At 38.7% G+C, this 9,033-nt stretch overlaps 1 long non-coding RNA gene across 1 annotated transcript; it reads left to right on the top strand.

The window, feature by feature from the left end:
- Window positions 1-1,401: 1,401 nt before the first annotated feature.
- LOC116683764 (uncharacterized) lies at window positions 1,402-2,418 on the top strand. Its single transcript, XR_004330700.1, has 5 exons — window positions 1,402-1,499; window positions 1,582-1,649; window positions 1,733-1,838; window positions 2,014-2,058; window positions 2,232-2,418. It is a non-coding gene; the product is annotated as an uncharacterized LOC116683764 (long non-coding RNA).
- Window positions 2,419-9,033: the final 6,615 nt, after the last annotated feature.

Here is a 9,033-nt window from a genome sequence, read left to right as displayed (position 1 = left end):
AAAGTTGTTTCTCCGCGATTAGCACAGCTGCAGTGCACTAGCAATCTGAGCTCGAACGGCGGTACGCGCTGTGCGGGGGAGGGTATGAGCAGCGCGTACACGAGAGTGATTGACACTGCTAAGACAGTTCCTCCTCGCTCTGATTGGCTGTTTCTGACGGGAGCGGGTATTCTGCAAGTGGCAGCAGGAGCACAGGGAGGAGTCAGCAGAGCTTGATTTTTTCACACAGATTATCTGTCTCATGTTCTGCTGTCAGGACCTAGTGACAGTTTTTACACAATATGTAAAAAATACATTTTTTACAAAAGTTACCTACTGAAGCTTTAAGTGGGACTTTGAGTCACACATCCAGTAATCTCTTCTTTTAAATGTATTTAATTAAAACTCACATTATTTAAACATTAATAGTTCTCACAGGACAGAGACATTGCCAGATACCTCAAAATAATAGTGTTGATTATACTATACTGAGAACAAATATAATGTGCAAAAATAAAATGTGCATATTATTATGTTTTATATGGTAATTTTCTTAAATTGATTTCTGTATGAAAATCAACAATTAGAGAGACCTGAAATTGATCAAAGTGAGCTCCCACATATGAAAGCTGTTGTAGGTGTAAACAGAAGAACATTTACATTTGTATAAATTTGAGCACATAAGTAAAGGTATTTTCTTTGTGTTGTAGGACACCGTGGTGGCTCTTCAGGCTCTGGCTCTCTACTCCACTCTGGTGTTCAGTCCAGTGGGTTCAAGCACAGTGACGGTCCAGTCTCCCAGTGGCCAGCTGACGTTTGATGTAAATCAGTACAACAAACTGCTCTACCAGGAGAAGAATCTGCAGGACGTGACAGGAACGTACAGCCTGGAGGTGAAGGGGACTGCAAGTGCTGCAATACAGGTCAGTGGTTAGATGTACATGAACCACCAATCCTGATGCTTCATACTTTAGATTCTTGTTCACATTTTATGATTGATTGATTGATTGATTGATTGATATTTTTATTTATGTCATGCCTCTAAGTGGCCCATCACACACCGAATTACATTACACCAACACAACAGTAATTAATTCCACAGATTTCATTCCAATTTCATAAATATTAATCTTTCCTTGTTTAGATTTCTCTTGTCTATAACATCCCAACTCCTGTTCAAGTTACCACTCTCCGCATTGACATCAAACCAGAGGCCGACCGCACCAGAGAAAGAACCAAAGTCCTTCTAAAAATATCATCCCTGTAAGTAATCAACAAGCAGATCCACGACATTGACGGATGTCGATTAGTGGATGGACAGGGGAGGAATAATTACAACTTGGAAGCTAAAACTCAACTCTAACAAACGGTAAATGGAGCCCATCCAAAGACCAGATTGACATCATATTTTATGTTACTTGCACTGCAGATATAGTGGAAAGGAGCCCAGTACAAACATGGTTATCCTGGATATCAAAATGCTCTCTGGATATGTCCCAGACCCAGAGTCTTTGAACATGGTGAGTGATGACAGTAACTTTAACTGAGTAGTATTTGTCAGTTGTTGTCATGATAACCCAGCTGATTAATGTCTCCTCACAGCTCAAAGGTGCCAAGCTGGTGGATCGTGTTGAACAAAGGAGGATCGTGTTCTGGTGTACATACGGGAGGTGAGAGAGATTTAAAGTGACAAACAAGAGATGATTTTCTCCAAAAAATTTACTGAACATGTTGTCTGTTTTTCTTTCAACAGTTACCGAAGGACATAGTCATCAACCACAGCCTAACGCTCATACAGGACTACCAAGTACAGAACCTGAAGCCAGCCGTGGTCAAGCTCTACGACTACTACCAGCCAAGTAAATCAGTCCTCTCTAAACCTCATTCACTGAAGTCACAGCACACACTGCTCTGTGGTATCTGCACACCAACCTGAACAGTTATCAGAATAATAATTTATAGTTGTATGTTAATCTGACAGGCTATTGAACACTAATGCAAGTTTGACTCATTTTCTACCTTTTTTCCCTCAAGGTGACCAGTCTGATACAGAATACACCCTATACCCTTGGGTGGCAGGTCGCAAACAGCAATGGCGTAAAGAAGCACTATGATGTATGTAAATGCAAATTGGAATTGTTTAAAAGATTGTTAAAGTAGTTACTGTCAGGAGTCAGAATGTTCCAAATCTTTGGTATGAAAAGGCTTAAGTCTTCGCAATGAATTTATATTTTTCATTATTTCTTTTGCAGCTTGAAGAGCGTGTGGTCAGTCCTCGAGTCGTCCAGAAGATACATATTATGTACTTAACACCATGTCTGTTTGTCTTCTCTTGTTAGTATTCTGCCACAACCAGTTACAACTGTAACTACAGTGTCTGAAGTGAAATACATGCATAATAGACAATTAAATAATGTCATATTAATGTCCCGTTTGAAACTGGTCTTTTGTTGAACTTTTTCCACTATTAAATCTTTCCGCTGTGTATTTATCGTATCTGTTTTATCCAAATACCAGAAGTTGTGCAGCTCAGCTTAGTGTCGAAATGCGGTCACAAAAGCAAAAAGTGTTATAATATAATGTTCTAAGATAATTTAAATTCTCTCAGCATTTACAAATCCCATCTCCTAAAGCAGTTAGAAATCCAAGTTTGCAAATAAATTGTTTTTATAATATGTATGTAGACCTTCACCAACTCAAGTGAGCAGGCTGAGACAAATGACCCTTGTGCTGCAGGCAACAGATTCTTTCATAAAATGATAAAGTCTTAGTCCACACATCTTAACCTGCATACAATATTATTATATATCAAGTAATTTAAGAAGACTGCTAATCTTAAAGGGACTTATGTTTCTTCAGTTGCAGCTTGATGATGCGTTCCCAGTCACTCATTTTAAATAAATCATATATTTTAGGGAGTGTGTAGTTCAGTGTCTGCTTGTGTATATTTGTGTTAAAGCTGCATGTATTCCTTTTTTTCTTACCACTTGTGGGTAGCTAATAAGCTGCCAACACCAGACTGACACCATTAGTTCATGAACAGGTTGGCAAACAATTCCCTATTCACCTAAACAGACGCAGGTAACTGAACTGACTGAAATTAGACATAAAGCTATCCAGGTGACAAAATTACAACTTTAATGGAATGATTTTGATTTGTTTGCTGGATAAGTTTATGCTACTGTATATCACGGGTCTGCTCCAAGAAATAGACTGTTTGGATTAATTGTCTCCCTCAAAACTGGAACACGGACAGGTCCAAACTAAGTATAAAACCAGGGTAACCTGGGATCAGCAGGTCACCGAGTGTTTAATTACTAGGAATCAGTTTTCCTTTGCCTTTTTGAGAAATTATTAGTTCAAGTCAAATTAGTTGATTTGCAGCTGAATGAAAAATGTATTTCATATTGTTTTATTGCCTACACTAAGTTTTCACATTTAATTAGACCTTACATTTGAACAACAATACATATGATTATCAATTCAGGAAGCAGCTGGCATGCAAGAGTTCAGTAAGGGGTGCTATTTATTACATTCAATACAATCAATCAGTTGCTGAGTATGCACTTTGGTTTTCACTTTACAACCCACACAACAAGAACAAAACAACAAGGATAACACTCACATAGACAAAGCAGACTCAAACAGCAGGCAGCCAACAAGTGAGTTAAAGTCCCTAAAATTTTAATCAAAACTTTACTTTGTAGACAATAATATTTTACATGCTGATGGATGACATATTTGAATTCCACACATGACCACACACACCACTAGAGGGCTCTGGTGCACACACCCTGGTGTCCCAGCTGAAGATGTCAAGTGTGCCATTCTAGTGAGCCAGTATGCAAAATACCATCCATAAATTCAGAAACTAAAATAATTCACCTTCCAGAATCACAAGCAAATGTTTGAAGTAATTTTCCCTTAAAGGATCCTTTCAGAATAGCTACACCATAAACCATAAACCATCCATATGTTAGCTCCCCATTTACTTTCCTAAAAATTTAAATCTAAACCTAAGGCATGCATTTCTTGAAGAAAAAAAAAAAATCAGCCATGAAACCCAAATAATAATAAAAAATAGCCTTCCTCTTTATCTGTTGTCGTATACTCTGTGTCCAGATAGAAAGTACAAATGCATAACAATAAATTATGAAAGTGAATTCAACAATCTAGTTCTTTATTCAATCTCCAGCTGTAGACTACATATCTTTAAAGTGCACTATAGACAAATTGACAAATGGATAATGGATAACAGTCTGTGTTGATACTAGAGAGAAGGCTCTCACAGACAGCATTCTTTGAGTGAAGTATGAGAAGAAAGATGATTTTAAAATGTTAACTAGTATGAAACAAAGTAATCCAGCTCATAACTTAAAAACAAAAAAGAAACAAGGCTTACACACAGTTATGTTCCTATTGAAATCACCAATTAAATGGCAAGTGTGTGTGAAACATGATGTATGTGTGAGTGAGTGAATGACTGAGAGAAAGTGACAGAGACAGCCAATGATGCTCACTGAATTGAGATAGCAGGTGGCAGATACATTAGCAAGCATTCACCTAAGCCATCTGTTTTGCACAAAATTTCTACAAAAAGTACATCTGTCTGAGCTCCTGTCCGATCATTGTACGTAGTGTCCTCCATCAGTTATGCACTGTTATGCTTATCGTTTACCATTAACTCTTTCATCCCCCACTGCATAGTTTGCACGGATACACCTCTTCACCTGTACTGCTATCATATCTGTTCATGCTCTTTTGCACTATGCATTCCCACCTTTGTTGTCATATTATTTTCGTACATCTCATCTGGGATACATTACTATCTAGACCACAATCTGCATTAACTGTATATTGACTCTTTACTACATTTCAGCATTTGTATAGTCTGTCTATTGATGTATATTGTGTTTATTTTTTAGCTAAATTACTACTTACACCCCTAATTGCACTAAATGTATATTGACTCTTTACTATACTCCGCATTTAGACTATTTGTGTTCACTTTGTTATAACTATCTACATATCTACACATCTACATCACTAACTAGAATTAACTGTACATTGGCTCTACATTACATCACACATCATTACGTAAATGTAAAAAAACAGTGAAAATTGTAGTTTTTAGTCTAACAACTACAATTTTCACTCTTTCTTATATTTCAGATATAGACTGTCTACTCCTGTGTATTGTGCTTTTACTATGGCACTCCTATTGTATTCTGTACTCTTGTATTGAATGTGAAACAGTATGTTGTCTTGCATACCTACGCTTTTCTTGGCCAGGTCGCGGTTGCAAATGAGAACTCTTATTTGTACAGGAACTTTGCTTGTCTATCTTTCTGAGTGGCAAATCTCTCCGTGACTCTTGTGTTGAGATCTAGACTGTCCCGTGTGAGTTTTTTTCTCTATAGAGAGCATAGCCAGAGCACTGAGGCGATCTTGTGCCATAGTGTTTTAAGGAAAGTTTTTATCCTCTTTAAAGTAGAGAAGCCCCTCTCTGATTCTGCTGTTGTCATTGATGTGATGATGACGATCTTGAGAAGACTTACAGTTTCAGTGAATGTGTCTTGAAGGTTATTAATGCATTAGAACCTGAAAGAGAGCCAGTGCACCACTGCAACCCTTGAAGTCCTCATTTTCGTAGACCAGGGACAGTTTTGTTTTAAGTCTCGCTTTGTCCAACATGGGAAGGCATCCATGTGGTTTCTAGTGCTGGATCCGGCAACTTTCTGCTGTGTTGTGGGAACAAATCTCCTTGCAACAGAGTGGCACTGATGAGATGCTTGGTGAAAGCAAACCCCTCCTTGGCATGGCTCATAATGGTATCACATACCTATGACATTATACATAATTGTAGAAGAGTAAACACAGAAAACTTTAAGTTTTCACATTTCTCAGTTCAACAATACAATCAGCATATTCATAGCAGTTACAATGTTGTTATGAGCAAGTAAGGCTCACTGCATTTAATGTGGAAACAAAATTATATCATTTCTGCATTCTCCAGTAGATACATATGTCTAATAATGACAATTCAGAATACTAAAATGTGCAAACAAATACATATAGGCTAACAGAATACAGAAATATACAATTTCTGTTACTGCCTTTGTTGCCAGATGCTATTGCGTTTCTTCTCCCATTGCCCTCCATTTCTTTTGGCGGTGGTTCCTGTGCAGGTCCCTTTACTCCTCATCCTCAGCAAGAGAATCCATAACAAGTTTCACAAGTCACTGTCCACCCTGAAATTACTGTACCAGAAACCAACTTGCTGGAGAAATAAAATAAATCCAGAACTGTATCAAAATATGTGCTACACATCCTGTGATGCCCTGCTACCTCCCCCTTCTTCGTCTGTTTTTAAATCACGTCTTAAAACCCACCTCTTCTCTGTGGCCTTTGACACCCAAGATGTCGACTTCATTTACTGCATTTGATTATTTAGTTTAATTGTTTTTATTGCGCAGGTATTATTTTTACTGCTATAATGTTATGTTTCATTTTGTATTTTTGTATTTTTTCTATACAGTACGTTGGTCAACTTTGGTTGTTATAAAGATGTTTTTAAAATACAGTTGGATTGGATTGGATCCTGCTGTGCCTTATAATGTCGTGCAGTGCCCTGTAATGCCATGAACTGCTACCCACTACTATTTCTAGTCACAGCTCCATTATCTTTTACTGTGACTGTTATTGCTGCTCTTCATTTCAAGCACAGTCTCAGGGGTCAGACTGACCCCTGAGCTTTCCTAACATTGAGGGGGGAAAAAATTGGAATGAAAGTGCCTTAAAAAGTGGAATCTCAAAATATCAATTACTTCATAACACCATTTCAATTTTAGATTAGATCTCTGCTTTATAACTATGCTTCCATTCATCCATCCATCCATCTTCATTTGCTTATCCGGTATCGGGTCAGGGGTAAAATAGCTCCAGCAGGGGACCCCAAACTTCTCTTTCCCGAGCCACATCAACTAGCTCCGACTGGGGGATCCTGAGGCGTTCCCAGGCCAGGTTGGAGATAGAATCCCTCAATCTAGTCCTGGGTCATCTCCAAGGCCTCTTCCCAGCTGGACGTGCCTGGAACACCTCCCTAGGGAGGCCCCCAGGAGGCATCCTGACCAGATACCCGAAACACCTCAAGGCTCCTTTCGACACAAAGGAGCAGCGGCTCTACTCCGAGCTCCTCTCTGATGACTGAGCTTCTCACCCTCTCTCTAAGGGAGACACCAGCCCCCCTCCTGAGGAAACCCATGTGGGCCGCTTTTACCCTGGTTCTTGTTCTTTTGGTCATCACCCAGCCTTTATGACCATAGGTGAGGGTAGGAACAAAAACTGACCAGTCGACTGATCAACAAAGCATAAATGTAACTTTTCATATTTGTTTCCTTTACACCCCTGTGTGGAGTTTATTTTCCATCAACTATTACACTCTGATTTCTTTACCATCAACAAAAGCTCTGGCTCCAACAAAGACGTTTTTTTTCCCCTGCTTGCGTGTATCATCAATCTGTGGCCAAAGTTTGTTGCGCGCTTCCTTGTCTTTTGTGGTCAAATCTATTTCAGTTTATTTATCTTAAGGAACTCAGACTTCTTTGGTCTGAGCCCTAAAGTGCAATCCGTTTTTCGTTTTAAACCTAAAACGAAACTATGAGCCCCGTTTTCCCGTTTTTCCAATGTCCATACAAACTAAAAATCAACTGAAAAACTTCTTGATTTTCAACTGTTGTTTTTTTGTAATTCATGTTTCCATTTTAACCCAACAGCAAGAATACAGATTAATTTTTGTAATGTGCATAAACATTTAAAATCCGATGGAAAAAAGTTCTCGTTTTTGTTTTGTGTATTGTTCCTGCCTGTTTACGGTGCAGATTTGAGTCACGCATGTGTCACTTTGTGACAAGTAGCCTATAAGATGCTAACGAGAGACTTCTGTAATGTCAACACAGAAATATTTACCTACTTAACCAAGTAGGTTCACTGCTGGCTACAAGTTAGCATCAAACACAACAAAGGCTGTCACTGGAATGGTGTTTTGAACGAATGTCAGCAATCAAATAATCATAGATAACTAAAACGTTTTTGAAATTATGTCCATTTTATTGTTTGTAATGAGAAAAGTTTTTTATGTCATGGATTTCATAAATTTCAGTATGACACGTAATGCCGTAAACCATTTAAATCTGAGCATGTGCAACTGACATCTGCACTCGACCAGAGCCGGTCTGACCCAAGGGGGTAAGTGAATTTTCACGAAGTGTAGCTTCGTAAAAATAGGCGGTTGTGTCTTAACCAAGCGACTTGTTGTCTATGGTAAGCCTCATAGACAGTTTTCACTTTTCCTGTGATGGCTGAGCGCTGCTGCGCAGCCTGTACCTGAGCTTGACGATGTAGTTTTGACGTGGGCAACGTGTCTGAAACTTCTAAGTCTTCTGGTAGCTGTGCCAAAAGAAATCTCAATCATTCCCAATCAGCAGAGATGGAGAGCGTTGGTATATGTTTGGAGACAACATAGATACAGGCTAATTACTGCTAACTAAAATGCTAGTTAACGTTAGAAATTAAACTTAAACAGCTGATGTAAGTCAAAACTGTCTGCTGACTTCTCCTGGCAATACGGTGATTTGTCGACTATGTGACAGCAAGTCCTGCGGTTATGACGCAATAGTTAGCCTATTTTTACAAAAACGTCTGCTACGTAGCCATAACGTGAAATGCAAGGTAATGGAGCGTGTTTCTTTAGAAACTAATAATATATATATATAATTAATAAAATGCACAAATAGAGTCTTGAAACGCTTCAGGTGTAAAATTATTCACTGTACAAAGTGGCGCCAAAATGAATGGCAGTCAATAGAATGCTAACGAAGGGTGAAGGCTTCGTAGCATTAAAATGGCGCCATAGGAGCTACGATTAGAGAGAAGAGGCTAATTCCCTTGACTGAAGGGGGTAAGCGAGCGTCCACGAAGCTCATAGACAGTTTGGACTTGCATTAGCTGTTTAGGTTTAATAACTAATGTTAACTAGTGCTAGTGTTACTTTGC

Source organism: Etheostoma spectabile, unplaced genomic scaffold (genome assembly GCF_008692095.1).
Source record: "Etheostoma spectabile isolate EspeVRDwgs_2016 unplaced genomic scaffold, UIUC_Espe_1.0 scaffold00019104, whole genome shotgun sequence".
Classification (NCBI taxonomy): Eukaryota; Metazoa; Chordata; class Actinopteri; order Perciformes; family Percidae; genus Etheostoma; species Etheostoma spectabile.
The sequence above is the reverse complement of the archived record's forward strand: the minus strand, read 5'-3'. Positions and strand labels throughout refer to the sequence as shown.